The 19,053-nt window shown below is 43.8% G+C and overlaps 1 protein-coding gene across 19 annotated transcripts in view; it reads left to right on the top strand.

Annotated features, from left to right (window-relative positions):
- The window catches only part of ASXL2 (ASXL transcriptional regulator 2), a 236,576-nt gene that overhangs the window by 159,315 nt on the left and 58,208 nt on the right, over positions 1-19,053 (top strand). Inside the window, exon 1 of one of the 19 annotated variants that reach the window (XM_043510001.1) lies at positions 16,721-17,123. The exons of the other annotated variants lie outside the window; for them this stretch is intronic. The gene's annotated coding sequence lies outside the window, so the exon portion shown is untranslated. Of the gene's footprint in view, positions 1-16,720; positions 17,124-19,053 lie in introns of those variants that run through there. 19 annotated transcript variants of the gene reach the window in all.

Here is a 19,053-nt window from a genome sequence, read left to right as displayed (position 1 = left end):
TTTTAGTATAGACGGCAAAAGTAGCGATGCCAATAGTTAAGGTTGCTCAACGTTTTCCATTATAAAATCCTGGTTCCAGTTGCTTATAATTTTGTCTAACTTTAACCATTTGGGCTCAAATTTTTTATGCTGGGTGTCTGCCTCCTGCTGAATTTTTTGGAAAAACATTTCAGCCACTTCTCAGACTGAGGTTAGGGAAAAAAATCTGTTTTGTCCAGGTGAAAAAATCCTTACAACTGCTTTATTTGGAAGTTCTAGCACCTTCATGCTTGGAACAAGAACTTGATCTATAGGAAGGGACAAAGAACTGGGGAGGGCAAGACTGGAACTGGGACATGAAACCAAGGGGTGATGGGGTGGAGAATGGACTAGGATTGGGTTGTAGAACTGAGGGAGGCCACAGGGAGACTGGGACAAGCATAGGCTGAAGCAGCCTGGAGCACCTCCACCATTAGCCCCTAGCTTGTCAAGTTGCACAAAAATCAGTTCTCTCTCCAGTTTTTTTCAGGTTTCAGAGTAGCAGCCATGTTAGTCTGTATTCAACATCTATATGCAGCCACTAGGTGAACTGATCAGATGACAGGGACTCAAGTGCTAGCAATATGCAACTGATACACAGCTCTACCTATCCTTCACCACATACGACCACACCACTACCACCAAGATGACCCAGAGCTTAGAGGAGATCAGCTCAGGGATGAAGAACAGCTGGCTTATCTGAGCAAGATAGAGGGTGATGCTTGTGATCGGAGGAAAGTATTTTGAACAGTTTGAAGCCACGGTGCAGTCATCTTTGGTTGAAGGTACATATCCACACGTGGTCAATTCAGTCCATAGTTTAGGAGTTCTCTTGCATTCCTTATTGATGCTGAGCTTTCATATAGTGAGATTCAAGACTAACACTTTCTACCATCTCCAGTTTGAGACACTTCCATTCTGGTGGACAAAGACCTGCACTCAGTTATTCATGTCCTTGTTATCTCTTGGTTGGACAACAGCAATTCCATATACCTGGGCAGGAAGCCTTCAGCACTTAAACTCCAGGTAGTACACTGCGACGCAATGCTTCTCCTCAGCAGCACAGGTTACTCTGAGCACATCACACCTGTCCTTCAGTCGCTGCACTGGCTTCCCACAGAATTTTGAATCAAGTTCTCAGTCTGTACCATTAAAGTGCTCCACACTGTGGACCCAGGGTATCCAAAAAACTGTCTAAAGCTCCAGGATGAAGACCGTGTTCAGCAAGTATACTGCTCAGGCACAATGGAACTCTCAACAGTAACAGTAAAGCTCATCCTGTATGGGACACAGAAATTTCTCTGGGGCCAGTGCAAGACTCTGGAATGAACTTGCCCAGGAACTCAGGACCATCATAGATCTCACCCTTTTCCACGCCAAGCTCAAGGCAGATTTCTTTGACCTTGATTTCTTCATAAACACATAGTGGCAGGTACATTGATTTTAAAAAAACCCAACCCCTCCCCCGACCAAAACAAGACACTCCATTACACATGCTTCTCCCTCTGGGCAGAGAGTGAAAGAACAAGCACATGACGTGTGTGTAGTCACATTGCTCAATGCACTGCTTGAAGGAGCTCAGATTTTATGTTTATGAGTGCAGTATAAGAACCTCTATAGAATAGGTCAGGTGTCGGAGGGACAGGGGCAGAAATGTCTGTAACTACTGGAGTACACTCTCCTGAGAACCTGGAATAGAATCCAGGATTCCTGACTCTCAGCATTCCTCAGCTATCAGCAAATTGCTGTGAAACCCATTGACAGAACGTGTGCCTCATTGAAAATAACCGCCTACTACCGGTATTAGTTTCTCTGTTTGCTCAAGTGGCGGAAGTCTGTGCAGTGGATCTAAAACATCAAACCCTGCTGATGACCCACGTGGAGGTCAGTATGGTTCCAATGATGGAATTTCTATGTTTTCAGGGAATAAAAAAACAAATCTAGGAAGTTGCATACAAAAATTACATTAAAAATGTTAAGTTTGCAAAGGCAAGCACTCAAACTAGTAATTAAATACTATTGTAATACATGCACACACAGTCCAAATTAAGGTTGCACAGGTAACCTTAATTCTGGCATTTCCTAATTGCTGAGTGCTTGACTTTGCAACCTTAACATTCATTAAATGTTTTTTATATGTAATTCTTAAGTTTGGCCTGGGAGCTGCTAGCAGTTTGTGCACCTTCCCATCAGATGGTTACACGCTGCTTGTGTACAATTTACACTCTTTAAAACCTCTAGTTTTTTCAGTGACCATATTTGAAGCAAATAATTAGCTGCTCTTAGTGTGTGAATTATATCTTGAGGTCAAGGAAGAGAACTTAGAGAAAACCCTGATAGTTATGATTGGTGGCAACAGTGCACATTATTGTAATGATACAGTAGGTGTTCAATAAAATGTTTTGAGTGCTCAGGGATAGGATGGCACCACTTGTAGCACTGGTTTTGATACAAGTTTATCATTAGAATTGTTAGCTTTGAATAAATTTCCCTGAAGAATTACACATTTTTTTCTTCCCCTCCAGTAAAATCTATGTGATCAACTGATGGGTTCAGCTTTCCATCTTGCCATTTGAACAGCAAGTGCATGTAAAGAATAAGTGGAGCATGTGATGGACTATGCATGTTAGAGGTGCTAAATCATTTAGGTGGAACATTATGAGAGCAGTATGTAAGGCCTGGGAAAGGAAGGTAATAATTATATTCCCGCACATTGCTGTGTTCTGTCTCTTCGTAATAAATTCAAGAGAAGACAGGTTTTATTTTCAGTCAGAGTGTCAGTCAGTTTTATTTTCAGTTAGGGAGAGAGTTAAAGAATTGGATTTAAGATTTAAAATAATAATTTTAGAGGCAGGAAATACGTCTAACTAGTTACGGATCAATGAGAGGACCTTCCCTCTTATCCCATGATTGCCTGCTTTGCTTTAAAGCCTTTGCTGAAGGACCTTGTCAAAGGCTTCCTGGAAGTCCAAGTACGCTATATCCACTGGATCACCATTGTCCACGTTTGTTGACCCTCAAAGAATTCTAATATATTCCCATTTAAAAAGGCGCATAGATGAACACAGTGCATTGGGGAAGAATCAATGTGTTCATTCTCTTCTTTACTGTAGTTTCAACTAATTTGCTTGGTACTGAAGTTAAGCTTACCAGCCTGTAATTACCAGGATCACCTCTGGAGCCTGTGTTCAAAATTTGGTGTCACATTAGCTTTCCTCCAGTCATCTGGCACAAAAGCTGATTTAAATGATAGGTTACATAGTTAGTAGTTCTGCAATTTCATATTTTAATTCTGTGACGGGGTGCAACTCACCACTGCAGTGCCTCCTGCTGGCCCTCCTGGGAATTAGCTCTGGTTCACCAGTGAGCCCTCATCTAGTAGCATCTCAGTGCCATCACTTCTGTCATCAGGACCCATGTCACTCTTAGGACCGCAGTATCCTCTTCTGGACACAGCCCTCCAGTAGTGCCCAACTTGGTTCTCTCCCCCCCCCCTTCCGGGGAATCAGCAGTCCGCTGTCCAGCCACATGCCTCAGTGGCAGGCTGCAGTCCAGGGTCTAGCTACCTGCATCAGTGGCAGGCTGCAGCCCATACTCTAGCCACTCCCCTCAGTGGCCAGTGGGGCCAAAGGTGTGGGGGGGAACCCAAGCCCACAGACCTTCTAGCCGGCAGCCAGGCGTTGAATCACCTCCAACCCCCGCCATCTGTTTCCCTGGGCCACTTCCCCACACCCCTAGCACCTTCTCCCCACTTGTATCAGGGCCTAACGCTGGCAGCGGTCAGCTGGGAGCTCACTCCTGCTCCCCTGACCCATCCAGCACTGGTCTGATCATGGGGCTGTCTCTTCTTCCTGCTTTAAGGCAACCAGTCCTCATCTCCTCAACCTCCAGGGAGTGACTGAAGCTGCTCTGTTCAGCAGCCCTTTTTATATGGCCCAGCCTGGCCCTGACTGGCTGTCTCTCTAAACCTTCTCCTGATTGGCTGTCTCTACAACCCTTTTCCAAATTGGCTGTCTCCTGCGCAGCCTCCCCGGGGTTGCTTTAACCCCTCTTTTGCCAGCATTGGATAGACGTCCCACCACAAATTTCTTCCAAACTTTTGGGTGAATACCATCTGGCCTGGTGACTTATTACTCTGTAATGTGTCAATTTGTTCCAAAACTTTCTCGCTTGACACCTCAATCTGGGACAATTTTTCAGATTTGTCTCCCAAAAAGAGTGACTCAGGCATGATACTCTCCCTCACATCCTCTGCGGTGAAGGCTGATGCAAAGGATTCATTTAGCATCTTTGCAATGGCCTTGCCTTCCTTGAGTGCTCTTTTAGCACCTCAGTCATTGAGTATTCCCACTAAGTGTTTGGAAGCTTCCTGCTTCTGCTGTACATCAAAATATTTTGATGTTAGTTTTTGTCTTTTGCTAGTTTCTCTTCAAATTCTTCTTTTGGATTGCCTAAATATATTTTTACACTTGACTTGCCAGAGTTTATGCTCCTTTCTGTTTTCCTCAGCAGAATGTGATGTCCAATTTAAGGATATTCTTTTGTCTTTAACTGCCTCTTTTTTACTCTGTTTAGCCATGGTGGCATTTATTTGGGCCTGTAACTGTTTGTTTTTATGTGCTATATACATTTAGTTTGAGCTTCCACTATGGTGTCTTTAAATAAGTTCCATGCAGCTTGCAGGCATTTCTCCCTTGTGACTGTTCTTTTTAATTTCCATTTTACTAGTGCACTCATTTTTGTATAACTTTTTGAAGTTAAATGCTACTGTGATGGCTCAGCCTGTGGAATTGGAAGCATTTCAGAGAATTCTACTAGGGAGGCCCTGGACTTTAATCTCTTACCTAGCAGCCTAAATTTGGCCTCCTGGATCTCTGTCCTACCTTTCCCTATGTCAAGAGTGACTACAAATACCACTACCACTGGCTCCTCCCCAGCACTGCACGTAAGCTTGTATCTAGATGTCTTGAAAGGTGCACTCCTGTCACACACGGCAAGCAATTCAGCATGCAATATCCCAGTCATCAGAAACCCAACTATCTATATTTCTGATAATTGAATCCCCCATTACTATTACCTGTCTCTTCCTAGTAACTGGAGTTCCCTCCTTTGGAGGGGTATTCTCAGTGAAACATCATCTGGAAGAAGGGTCCCATCTCTGGGATCTTTCCCTCCACTCCAGCTTGATGTTCTCCTTTCCTGAGATTTTCATCCTCCTCCACAGCACAGAGGCTGTCAGATGTGGGGTTGGAGTGCTCTACTGTGTCTGTGAAATTCTTGTCTATGTACTCTCTGTCTGCCTTAGCTCCTCCAGTTCAGCCTCTGTGGTCTCCAGACCCTGTATTTGGTTTGTGAGGGTCGTGAGTTGCTTGCATTGAATGCACACAAATGCCAGCTGCTTACAATCAGATAATCATACATGCTGCTTTCAGTGTAATAAACTGGGTAATCTCCACTCTGCTTCTGGACTTCTGCCTGCATTCTTTTTACTTTTGCAGGTTTGTTTTTGGTTTTGGTTTTGGTTTTTTTTTGGGGGGGGGGGTTATTGGCCTAAGATTAGAGTATGTTTGTTGGGTATATCTGCTTCTCATCCTGCTTCTCTAGAAATACTCACTTTTTTCTCGGAAGTTATTTATCTGATAATAGGGGATTATGACAGTGCCTCGTCAACCATAACAGCATTAGTGTCACTACCACAATAATACAATCAGTAGTGCTTATTATTCTTCTGTGCACATGAAAAGCCAGATAATCAAATAATCCTCTCCAGGCACCTGCATTGTCCTTGTTTACTTGTTTTGAGGTGCGTGTATCATGGCAACAAACTGATCTCTCTTGCTGTAAAGTGGATTAGTGAGCAATCCATGTTCCAGGAACAGACAAAGTGGTGGCTGGAGAGCTTGCATAGCAAACTGCTGTAGATCACAGCAACCCAGCCTACCAAGCTAAGAAACCTTACTGCTGGGACTAGCACTATCCCCAGTGAAATACGGGGGCTCTCGAGTCCATGTGTTCTTATTTCTTTTAATTTTCTTTATTTAAAAAAAATTCCTGGACGAAATAGAGGGAGTAAAATGACAGAAGGGACCAAAGGCCTCACAAATTTGCTCTTTTGGGTATAATAAAGAGCTCCAGAATTCAGCAGAATGCTACTTCCCACCTTTCTCATGCACTCAGACCATGGTGATGTGTGTGGTACTGGAGCTGAAAGAAGTGCGATCATTCCCTCCTCAGACACCTACAGTGGCTTCTTATTCATTTCAGGTGTGGTCTCTACTGATCTGCTCTGGGTTTGAACCAGCAACCTAGAAATAAGTCTGTGTCCGATTGCAATGCCCTTGAGCCATCCAGTCCCCCTTGTATTTGCCTCTTATTTTGTCGCTTCATCTGTCATTATTTAACATTGTGAAGCATTTGGTACGCAGTGTCTATGAAACACATCCTACACAGGAAAAAGGGTTTTCTGTTTGACTTTCCTGAAATTCTTGCTGCTTGGGAGGCATAGTGGTGCTAGACAGCAAATCTGCTGGACTCTACACACCTGGTTCCAGTTCAGCAAAGGCAGAGCAGATAGTCATCTTGGAGCTCAGCTAGCTGCCCTTGGACAGGAACCTGTTTCTTTTCAATCTGGCATGGCATTAGCCAGCATTTAAACATTAGGGTGAAGAGCGATATAAATACCTAGCACAAAGCTAGAGGGTGAAATCCTAGCCCCATTGACATCAAAAAGAGTTTGCCATTGACTTCAGTGGGGCAGGATTTCACCTAAACTATGGTGTACCTAGATATCACCTAGTAAGCTGATTAGAAATAGCTAACGTAGATTTGATACAGGGACTGCATAGTTTGGACTGAAAAACTAAGACACATGAACCGAGGAGCAGAAGTCACCTGGGCACTGAGCCCTGCTGATTTCATTTGCCATACTGCAGTTGGTTTAGTGTGTGTTGTTTTTTAGTTGCACCTGTTGTTGTTTTCCAGAGTTTAAAGAAGTTTTAACTGTAACAAACCACAGGTGCTGTAGCTCATCTCCTGCTGGCTGCAGGAGTGTCGGGATAAGACTCTTCAAATAGGCACTCATCCTGGGCAATATAAATCAGTTGGAGCTGTAAAATTAGGATCTTAAGAGAAATGCTCTCCATGATGTTGAGGGCAGTAGCTTCCCACCCACACAGTCCCTGCATGGATCTCTTTACCAGGAACAAACGCTGTACCATTTATTTTCTATACTTATTTATTCTTCTGCTCGTCGTTGTCATAGTGCCAAGATTCCTTGGAGCTGTGAAATCCATTGCGGCAGGTGCCACCTAGAGCTGGTGCTCTGGTTCTAGTTTCAGGGCAGCGGGTCATGCAGGCCTGGATCTTCTGAGGCCTTGCTTTAATAATCGATTTTCACTATTGAGAGGAAAATAGAAAGCTTTGTGAGGAGTGATGTGGTTCCAAGGCATGAGATTATCTTGTCACGGTTAGTGTTGGTTCAGCTCTTCCTGATATTTTGAAAGAGTGGTTCCTCTGCGAAAGGCGCTGTGGTGGTCTCTTTCTAGCAGCACCTTACAGACCAGATAACGAAAAAAGGAGCTAAACTGGCTCTTTTCAAATTTATTTCACTCACTGATAACAAATCCTTCTCAGATATTTTTGGATTCTTAGACTAAAAGGTGGTTCTTGCCACACAGAAAGTGGATCTATCCTTGATTACCACATTCATTTGGTTTAAATCTTTCAAGAAGTTCAAGTCAAGAGACCGCTTTAGGTCATGAATTTATACATGCAGAGACTGCAGTGTGACAAGTAAAGGTCTTTTTGGACTATTAGTGCCCATCTTTGGAGGTAATTCACATTATAGATCTACAACTATATGATATGAATGGTCATCACTCTTCAAATAAGAACGAAGGTGCATGGTCACAACTTTGTGGGGGTCAGGGATTGACTTGCATTGACAGAGCTGTTCAGGGGACTTTTGTATCCTAAAACAGGGAAGACAGAGGAGGAGCGCTTGATCTCTGAGGGTATGTCTAGATTGCAGTCACTCGTGTTTAATCTGTGTCGAAGTAGCGAAGCTGCAGCAGTGCAGGCTAGTGCCACCAGTAATTACCCAGGGTTCTAGGTGGTCTTGTACAGCCCAGTCTGGAACACCTGCTTCCAGGACATAACTATTCAGGGAACTGAGCTAACTCAGGAATGTCTATTTGAGCAACTATTGCAACCTAGACGTACCTTGAGAGGAGCCAATCCCTTATGGTTTAGTCCTTTGGCTTGCTCTCTCTTTCTAGAAGCATCTTACAGACCAGATGATAAAGTAAGGTGTTACGCTGTACTTTTCTAAGGTTTCAGAGTAGCAGCTGTGTTAGTCTGTATTCGCAAAAAGAAAAGGAGTACTTGTGGCACCTTAGAGACTAACAAATTTATTTGAGCATAAGCTTTCGTGAGCTACAGCTCCCGATGAAGTGAGCTGTAGCTCATGAAAGCTTATGCTCAAATAAATTTTAGTCTCTAAGGTGCCACAAGTACTCCTTTTCTAATTTACCTGACTCACAACAAATGCTGTATAAATAGCACAACATAAAAGGAAAAGGAAAATACAGTAACTGACAAGAAATCTACAATGCCCACCAGCTTTGACATGTTGCTCCTTTTGGAAAACTGCATTCCACCTCCACCTCCCAGACTGTATTTTCTCCTTTTGTTTATTTTTATCCTCCTCGCATTCACCATGTCTGTAGCCCTTGGTTGAATTGGTAGCTGTGAGGATCTTGGGGCAGAGACTTCACCTTTGTATTTGCCTGTAAAGCAGCATCCACATCTCTAAACAAAGCAACATATATAGATGGCGTATTGAAGATGTAATGGATGATGCATTTCAGCCTGCACCAGTAATAAGTGACCACAATAAAATGGCAGAAGTGGCAACCACTAACATCAAAGATGAATTTTCCCCTTTGTTTTTCCTTAAGTGTGAGTTCCTGCAAGCCGCCTTTCACTCAGAATTTTCTGAAGTTCCAGAGCACTCTCTCTTTCCTGCAAAACCATTCTGCAGGGATGGTGTCAAGTACAGCAGAGAAGAGTCTCCACCCTGCCCTCGCAGAGCTTGAATGTGGTGGTGGGAGGCTGCAGGGAGCCAGTTGCAGCTCTCTGATCCTCTGCCACTAGCCTTGGTATAAACTAAAGCTGCAGGAGGCAGCTGTAACTTATACCGCCGAACTATGGTCCCTGCGGAGAATTGGGCACAGCAGAGCTCTGCTCTGTCACTCCCCCACAGCATTCTTGCGGCGGCAGGAGAGCTATCACAGGAGGGTTGTCTGCTGGCAAAGAGTCACAGGAGAAATTCTCCACTAACCACCTCCTGCTGCTTATGACCACTCTCTACTGCCTTAGCAGGTCACAGACTTTGGCCCAGTAACTCCAATTTTAAAAAGAAAAAAAACATTCTGCTCACAGAATAATTGTCTAGTGAACTTTAATTTCTCTTGGTGGATTATTCCAGCATAGTAGAGGAGGAGTGTTCATTTTCCACCTCACTTCCCCAGTATATAAGAAGAATGTAGCAAATAACTGAAAACTAAAAGATTGGGATTGTTCCATGCTGCAGGGTGGGCTGATGTATGAAAATGTTGCCCATTCCTAGTAGGGAACAGAGGGTCACTCAGCCATGCATCACGTTCTCCTTCAAAAATGTGCGCATTTTATAAACCATTTCATTTGCATTAGGGAATCGAGCTGAGGCTAAAAACTACAGGCTACTGAGAATTGCTCTTGTGATAGGCGTGATTCATTCTGAGAGTGATTTGGGATTTACTAGTTCTGGCACCCATACTGAGAATGAGAGAAAAGTTCTGCACCATAGGAGTGTTCATGACAATATGCAGTCATTTATTAGCTCATTCATTTGGTTTTGATTTGTAATTACATTTGGGATTGGGATCCTCTGCATTATTGTTAAAGGAAAAGTCATGCTATTAGCCTTACTTCTTTTGTCTATGATTTTGTCATCTCACAAAGGGTTGAGCCTGGTTAATACTTGGATAGGAGACCTGCAGGGGAAAGAAACATGATGCTGCAGGATGCTTTACCTCCTGTGATAAATTGTTTTGTATGTTCTTGAGTGCAGTTAGAAGCTGCTGGATTTCACCCCAGAGGCAAGTGGCTGCAATTTCATTGGTGGATACAACGGGGAGGGTGTGTGTGTATGGGATTTTGGTGGATGGTAGTCCCTGTATAATACTAAGGGATCATTTATTGTTATATTTTTCTAATCCAATGCTCCTTTTCAGTGGAAAACCATTGGCACCAGCCATCTGAATTTTCCCAGTACTTTGAAATTGTTCTCTCCTATGGCTATCTTGTGAAACAAGACAACTTTGGATTCTAGCACGCTATTTGGGGAGACAGTACTAACTGACTATATACTTGGCATCTCTCCCTGCTGCTAATGTTTTCCATTGTATATGCCCAAAGCCTAGGAATCCCGTGTCAAGTTTATTAGGTGTAAGTGCTGTGGTGTAGTTTGGATTATAAGGAAAGGAGGTATAAAGGTTTGACTCTGGTCTCATGAGGTTAGATTTGTTGTTGGTATCGTTTAGCTCATAACATGAAACAGTAGAGTGAGACCCTGTTTCTCAAATACTTTACAGCTCGAAAAATCCATTAATATCCCAGTATGTCCCCACAGTGAACATGTGGTTGAAGGTTTCCCCAGTTGCACATTCCTCAGGGAAGGGATTGTGAGAAAGGAAGGCGCTGAGTTAATGCTGCCAGCTTTGCTCAACCACCCCTTCCCTCCTTCCCCTTCTAGCTGTTGATTTCCCAGGGCTCTGCTGCCAACTCAGGCCTGGTGTTCTGCCAGTGGATCTATATGTTCTTGTTGGAGTATGTGTCAGCGGGGATCCCATTGTGACTGCTCACGTGCCTCATGTATGCGAGATTGGATTATTTTGAAAAGCCATTTCTGTCGGGACCTCACATGCACCCTGTACCCCCTTGTGCTTCCATGTGACAGCGTAAAGGGCAGAGCATCTATAACCCTGCTGAGGTTCCCTCTTACTGTCTGTGACAGCGAGATGGAACGCAGCAAGTGTCCAACCTGGTCCAAGTTAGCTTCAAACTCATTTTTTTCCTAACATTTTGGTGAAGAAACCTCCATCAGCCTCTTCATTCTTAGGGGTTGTTTTTTTTAAAATTGTCTGTTAAAAAAAAATGAGCGGAAAAAAGATTCCTCCAGTATACCCTTCTTTACAGAGGGGCTAGTTTCCTTGTGCCTGTCACTATCAATCCCGGTTTAAACCCACCTGATTAGCGATGGACTTATCCCCCTGTCATAACTCTAAAGGGATGGGTAACCACCTTTCTGTATACAGAGCTATAAAATCCCTCCTGGCCAGAGGCAAAACCCTTTCATCTGTAAAGGGTTAAGAAGCTAAGGTAACCTAGCTGGCACCTGACCCAAAATGACCAATGAGAGGACAAGATACTTTCCAAATCTGGAGGGGGGGGGGGAACAAAGGGTTGGTCTGTCTGTGTGATGCTTTTGCTGGGAACAGATCAGGAATGCAGCCTTACAACTACTGTTAAGTTATTAAGTAATCTAGCTAGAAATGCGTTAGATTTCCTTTTGTTTAGTGGCTAGTAAAATAAGCTGTGCTGGAAGGAATGTATATTCCTGTTTTTGTGTCTTTTTGTAACTTAAGGTTTTGCCTAGAGGGATTCTCTGTTTTGAATCTGATTACCCTGTAGGTATTTACCATCCTGATTTTACAGAGGTGATTTTTACCTTTTCTTTAATTAAAATTCTTCTTTTAAGAACCTGATTGATTTTTCATTGTTCTTAAGATCCAAAGGTCTGGGTCTGTGTTCACCTGTACAAATTGGTGAGGATTCTTATCAAGCCTTCCCCAGGAAAGGGGGTGTAGGGCTTGGGGGGATATTTTAGGGGAAAACGTCTCCAAGTGGTCTCTTTCCCTGTTCTTTGTTTAAAACGCTTGGTGGTGGCAGCATAGGGTTCAAGGACAAAGCAAAGTTTGTCCCTTGGGGAAGTTTTTAATCTAAACTGGTAAGAATAAACTTAGGGGATCTTTCATGCAGGTCCCCACATCTGTACCCTAGAGTTCAGAGTGGGGAAGGAACCTTGACACCCCCTCATTGACAGGCATAGTCAATGCCTGTTCTGTTTTGAGGGGAAATCATACCCCCTGGTAAGTGTGCAGTGTGCAACTGTTCTTCTTGAGGATGCATAAGTTGAGGAATGTGCAGCTGATACTATTCCTGCTCAAACAATCGATGTGCACCACCTTGGACCCAGAAGAGATTACCATCTCCAAAGAATGACAAGAGCCATCTTCAGTGAATGCTTCCTCCAGCAGACCTCACGCCATAGGGTCAAGCAGTGACAGAAAAGCAGTATAGAAAATGTTGCCAAAATTAGCACCGACTATCTTGGCACTGGGCCATTGACACAGGCTATTATTGTTGGAACTGACACTGGGTGCCTCAATCCAAGGGCAAGACCAAAACGGGCCAAGCAGAGTAAACACAACTCTAAACATTGGGAGAGACTGTGTGCTAGAAGGAGGAGAAGAGATAACACTCCTCCAGAGACAGGGAATCTAAGCCCACTACCAAGATGAAAGCAACACTCAGAAAACCAGCGCCGATAACACCACCAGCAAAGATTCTGGCATTGACCATCACACCAATTATGGGCCCTAGATATGTCATCCCTGAATTACCTAGATCCCCTCCAGGGTCATCTTTGACATGGGGCTGACACCCAGCACCAGTCTCAGAGTACAAACCCACAGAGACTCTGAATGTAGAAACCATTGAGCCTACATCCAAGTGAGTGGATATGTGCTACCGTGTGCCCTAAAAAATTCAAGCACTTTTATTCTCACTCAAACCTGGAATCTTTAATAGTTGCAGCCATGCAGGATAAGTCCAAATCTCTGCAACAATTTAGCAGACTTCCTGAGTAGGCAATCAGTGATGAGCCATGAATGGTCCTTACACAGATCCATCATGGAAGAGGCTACTCCATCAGAAGAGATGATTGATTTATCTGTCACTAGGGACAATGCAAAATGTCAACTTTGGAGCCAGAGGAGGCTTGAGTCCAGGAGTGTTAGCAGATGTCTTCCTCCGACAATGGGACAAAGGCTTGCTGTATGCCTTTCCAACAGTTCCCCCGATTCACAGGGTGATTTCCAAGATCAAAAGATGCACAGCCATGACATTCTGATGACTCCATACTAGCCAAGGCAGTTCTGATGACAGATGGCCATTCAGCCTCTGATCCAGCTCCCAGACTGCCTGGGTCTAATCTCACAACAGGTGACTAAATAATCCATTGCAGCAGCTGACAGTGTGGCTGTTGGGTGGCTGAGCACCACGGACAGAAACTGCTCCTCACAGGTCCAGTAAATCCAGATATAAAGCAAACATCTACCAGACAAACATATTTTTCCAATTAGAAGTGATTTCTCATAACGTCCAAAATGGCCAGGACTGGGTCCAGGCCTCAATACCAAAAATGTTTGACTATTTAATGAATCTCAGTCAGGCCTGTCTTTCACTCGGCTTTATTTAAGTCCACATTGCGGTGCTTTCAGCTTGTCACACAACTGTGCGGTTGTACTCGGTCTTCCCTCACCCCACTGTATCAAAGGGCTACTACATACTTACCCACCAGTCACAGAGCCCACCCCTGCCTGGGTCCTCAGTAGAGTCCTCCTGAGACTCTCAGAGCTTGCATTTGAGTCTCTCACAGAATGTTCATTTACATGAACTCATTCAGAAAAAGATCCTACTAGTCACCATCACTTTGGCCAGAAGAATGAGTGAGATTTAGACACTTATGGCTGAGCTTCCCTGTGCAAGGGACAAGGTGGTGCTAAGACTTCATGCAAAATTCTCCCCCACATTGGTCTCAGAATTTCATCTGAACCAATCTACCTTCCTTCTTCCCAAAACCACATTTGGCACTGGGAAACTAGAAACTGCACACACTAGAGCTTGACCTCCTTCTCACCTTCTTGCTATGGACTGTTAGACAACAGTGGGATGGTAGGAAGTGGCCCAGGGAGGGCAGCCTTAAGGTGCTTCTGGGTGTCAGACCTTTGATAGCCCTCACAGGGCCCTGGGGCAGATCCCAGTGGAGTGGGAGGGCCTGGGCTCGCCTACCAACCCCCGTTCCCGCAATTCAAAGGGCCTAACCCCCTGACCACTGGCCAACACTCCCAGGATTGCAAACCATCACAGTACCTACCCTATTGCATGGGGAAGAGGAAGGATAATTAGGCTACAGGCTGCTGTAACTGATGTTCCCAGAAGTGCTTTGAGATCCTTGGATGAAAGATGTTATAGAAGAGCAAAGTATTAATGGCATTGGCATGGAAGCTTGTCTTTTGTTCATGGCTAAGAGGCAAAGGACCACTTTTGCAACCATTGCAGTAACTGTGCCATAGAAGTCTGTCCAAGTGGGGGGTCTAAGGGTATTGTGTACACTGTAATTAAAAACCTGCAGCTGACCCAAGCCAGATGAATTGGGTTTCTTAGCCTGAGCCCCGCAGACTGTTTAATTGAGGTATAGACATTCTGGTCAGGTTGCAGCCTGAACTCTAGGATCCTCCCACCATGGTGGGTCCTACAGCCAGGACTCCAGTCGGAGCCTGAACATCTATAATGTGATTACACAGCTCCTTACCCCAAGTCAGCTGGCATGGGCCAGCCACGGGTGTCTAATTGCAGTTCAGACATGCTAAGATACTGGCCAAGATCAGATGTTGGAGATTGCTTTTCACCTGCTTCTTAATTATCTTGCCTCATAAGAGAAGATTAGCTGGCAAGGTTGTTTGTGTCAAGTGTCTTCCAGATGAACTAGTCTAAGGCTATATTGACTATTTGTCAGCAGAAAGACTAGATGCTTCTAGCAATGACCAGTGCTACTCCTGCTACGTAGAATGCTCTCCCTGTCTTAATCAGTCAAGCCACTACCTATCCTTTAACTTTCTCCCTAAAACCCACATCTGCAGTGACATCTGTATGAAATCACCTAATTAATGCTGGCTAGTTTGAGATACAGCTGGGAATAATTAGTACTTAGCTAAAATTTTAAAACTTCTAAAGGAGGGGTGTGTTTGTGTATGTATATCTATATCTCTGATTGTTTCTCTCTCCTCACCTTATACAGTGACTCAAAATGCTGTCTGGATTGAGAAATTGGCTCACTGTCAAGAACAGTTCTGGTGATCATGATTTTGCCCCTGCAGAAGCAGAGAAGAATCTCCTGTCCTCTCTCATGGCTGTGGTATATGAACGTAGGGTACAAGTTGTCTGATCCAATGGTACGATGGCATTCGCTGTTAGCGTATTCAAAGACTACTGGCTCCATGAGCCTCCAGGGATGGATTGACATGGTTGGCCTTACTCTTCAATGTGTGCTCAAGTACTGCTCTCAGCCTGGAGTAGTTGACAGTTTGACCAAGATACAAGTGTAATCACTTCCCCCAAAAGCCCTCCCCATGTCTACACTTAGGCTGAAACCAGAACTATTGTGTGCCTGTTTGGATGAGCCCTGGGTTGGCGCCATCTTGGAGTTTCCCATAGTCAGAGGAATTGTTTACTTGGGTATCAACATTTGTCATGATGTTGGATTTTGGAGGCTCTGGTAACAGTTTGAGAATAGAGCTGTTAGTCTGCAAGACTGTGGTTTGCTTGTTAACCTGAAGATTTCCACATTGGCCCTGTCCCCTGATTAACAGACTAGGTGGACACATTTGAAGGGGTATGTTTTTGGGATGGAGTCACTCCTACATATGGAGTAAGATGCACACATACTTGGGCAGCTTGATTTCTCTGAAAGTGTTCCAATACTATACCTCTCCTTAGCTTCCAGCTCTCTAGTGAGGTCCATTAGGAGCTGCCTTCATTCTGTATTTCTTCACCCAGGACAAAGATCAGATTAAACAAACTTCCCCTCCTTCTCTGAGCTCCTCCCTTTTCCGTGGTGCCTGTCAGTGGTAAGTTTCTCTACCCTTGCCTGGAGGGGAGAAGAGCTACCCATTATGAGCAAGAGAGAGCGTGAACACAGGGCTTTTCAGGGGGCTTCCAGAAGGAGAGAGGAAAGAGAGTAGAGCCCTGAAATGAGATTTTTGGAGAGTGGAGATGCATGAAGTGTGTGCAGACATGCCTTGGACTTGTTTAGTGCTATAGTTGATTTCCTCAGAACTGCCAGTGCCAAATATATTCAAGTTTCTTGTGTGTGCAGTGAGCAATTGGCCCTTTCTGTGTCCTAAAAACCTACTCTGATACTAGGAATGTATAATCTTAGTTATGGCAGTGAAAGTTTCAATTTCACCCAGGGCAAAGTGCAGGAGTGGGAGTTCTGGAAAGCTGTAATTGGGACAGTATTTTGGGGCATTAGTTCTTCCTTCCTTTCAGTAAAGAGCAGTTGTGTGGAAGAAATTTTTTTTAAAATGGTGGAGGCAATTGTAAATTTCATCTTGTTTTAATATAAATTCACTGTGGAGTTCTAGTTATATGGTAAACCATATACCTTTAGGTTTCAGAGTAGCAGCTGTTAGTCTGTATTCGCAAAAAGAAAAGGAGTACTTGTGGCACCTTGGAGACTAACAAATTTATTAGAGCATAAGCTTTCGTGAGCTACAGCTCACTTCATCGGATGCATTCAGTGAAAAATATACCTGTAAAATAAGCAAAGCATTGGGGTTACTGAGACACACGTTTATGTGCTTCTCAAAATATATTGGGATGACTTTAATGTAGGTTTTTTTGTCATACATCTGGATCCCATTAGCTGGTTAAAATTGGGTTATTTTAAGCTTATGACTGCACATACTTGAAGTAGGGGTATTGTATTTTTAGTTCAGCTTGACTGTACTTTCTTTACAAATGAGTAAAGCGCAGCCTTTGCTTTCTGAATGTGTACCTTTTCAAGGCAGAGAACCCCATGGCAATTCATGCAACTCCTTGAACAGGAATTCTGGATCTACTATTTTAATTTGTTTTTATATTGTATATATCCCAAAGCAAAATAAAGTCAGAGACAAAATCCCAGTAGAGTTCCTATTCCTGAGCTCCAACACGAAGAGGTAAGTCCCTGGTCCATGTGGCCACATGGCTTATGTTGGCTTCTATTGCAGGGGTGATTGGATAGGTGAAGGACTGGTTTCATCAGCAGTTTCTGGGGCACGTTGTACTATATTTAGATTGTGCTGCATTTGGGTACTCTGTTACATTTTAAAAACTGAAAGAACGTGTGCCATCATGTCTGAAGATTGTGAAAACGAATGTTAATTTCATACCAAAGAAGAGAATAAATCAGATTTACCATGGCAGTTGAAGCAGAGATTATTTGAACACTCCTGTGGACAGAATGAATTGTGTGTGCTGTATTACCCACTCCCTAGGTGGCAGTAATGTCTGTGTACATGGGGCACCAGTAGCCAAATTAATGTTTCCACTGTCTTTGGAGCTCACTGAAGCAGTTATCCAGCTAAAGACAATCTTTGTAATTCCCTGTGGCATTATAAAATGTAATATTTTAAATTTATCAGAAACATAATTGAATTGTTCAAAATATTGCATTTCTAGTAGCTTACTGGTTAAGGTTACTATTTCTCCTGTTACCTCTAACACTTCAAACTGTGATCCTGTCTGATCTTGTAAAAAGGATGTGGGAGTTGAGCTGAATCAGTATTTGGGTCAGAGATCTCCAAGAAAAACCCAGGGTGCACTATGAAGTTGTGTTGGAAATTCATGCTTCCCTCTGAGCACAGAATTCACTGGACCATCAAGCTAGGGAGACACTGTGTTGCTAGATGTCCTCCCCTCCCCATGTCATGAACAATCCCAAATAAATTTAATTTCACAAGGATTTAGTGGTACTAAACCATTGTATCCTCTCCGTATTCCAGTTTATGGATATCCTGCCTCCCTAAACTCTCCCTGCAGTTGCAATTAGAGATGATACTTTGCTTTCTGACCAGATGGTCGTGTAGTTTTGCTGTGCACTATTAAACAGCGGCTATGGTCTTCCCTAGAAATGGCTTCACTTCAGTGGTTGGCAAAGTGATTCCTACGTGTGTGGTTTATACAATATGATCATCAAGTTTCTAAAGCTCATTAGGATCCATTTAGATAAAGCTGCTGTACAAATGCAAGAGTACTTTTGTGCTTTCTTCTTCAACAATGTCCAGTGCCTCTCCTACAGCCAAGGTAATGGTCTTATTAGTTAAGGCTGGTTTGGCCTTTTTTTTTGCTCAGTCATTCTGACGGATGTTTTCAGCCGTGGCCAGCAAAATGGCCAGGGCTGCTCCTGCTGACAGAAGCCAGGTATTGTACAAGCAGGAGCCTGTCCATGTCATGGGTCAGGTTTTGGGAGGAAAAAGGTGTTTTTCCAAAGCTCTACTCATAATCCAAAAAATGCCTACTCATAGTGCCAAAATATTAGCTCCTCTATCTTTCCCCCTGATTTCCTGTGGGCTCTCCCTTGGCTCCTCTACACCTGCCCACTGAATTGCTCCTGGCTGTACTGGGAGAGTTCTCTTCCAGGTCCTTTCCTGTGTTGGCTGGAATACTTACATTCTTCATCTACAACTCAAAGCTTTTCCCTTCTCTATCCCTCTTGCCCACCTTTCTAGCTTTGTCAATAATTGTCAGCCCTCATCTGTAGCACCCTTGCTTCCCAGTCCTGGACCCTCTTTCCTTGCTGTACCAACAAACTTCATGTTTGCTTGGCAACAATACCTATTGTTCCAGTTCAGAATTTCACTCCCGACCCACTTTCCTGTCAAAGTTCCTCTTTCCTGGCCCACTACACCACCTGCTAGTCAGTCCTGAGCCTTTCTTGAGCAGTCTGTCAGTTGTGTCAAATTGTGTGATTGCTGATATAAACAACTCTCCATTGAGCAGAATGAAGAGCCCACCATAGCCACATTCCCTGTAATGAAGCTGAGCATGGAGCCCTGGTTTTCAAAGATGAAAGGCTAATGGACTGACCCCCTGCTCTAGTGAGGCCCT

The sequence above is a fragment of the Dermochelys coriacea genome, chromosome 3 (assembly GCF_009764565.3).
Source record: "Dermochelys coriacea isolate rDerCor1 chromosome 3, rDerCor1.pri.v4, whole genome shotgun sequence".
Classification (NCBI taxonomy): Eukaryota; Metazoa; Chordata; order Testudines; family Dermochelyidae; genus Dermochelys; species Dermochelys coriacea.
This window is presented reverse-complemented; position numbering and strand designations above follow the sequence as displayed.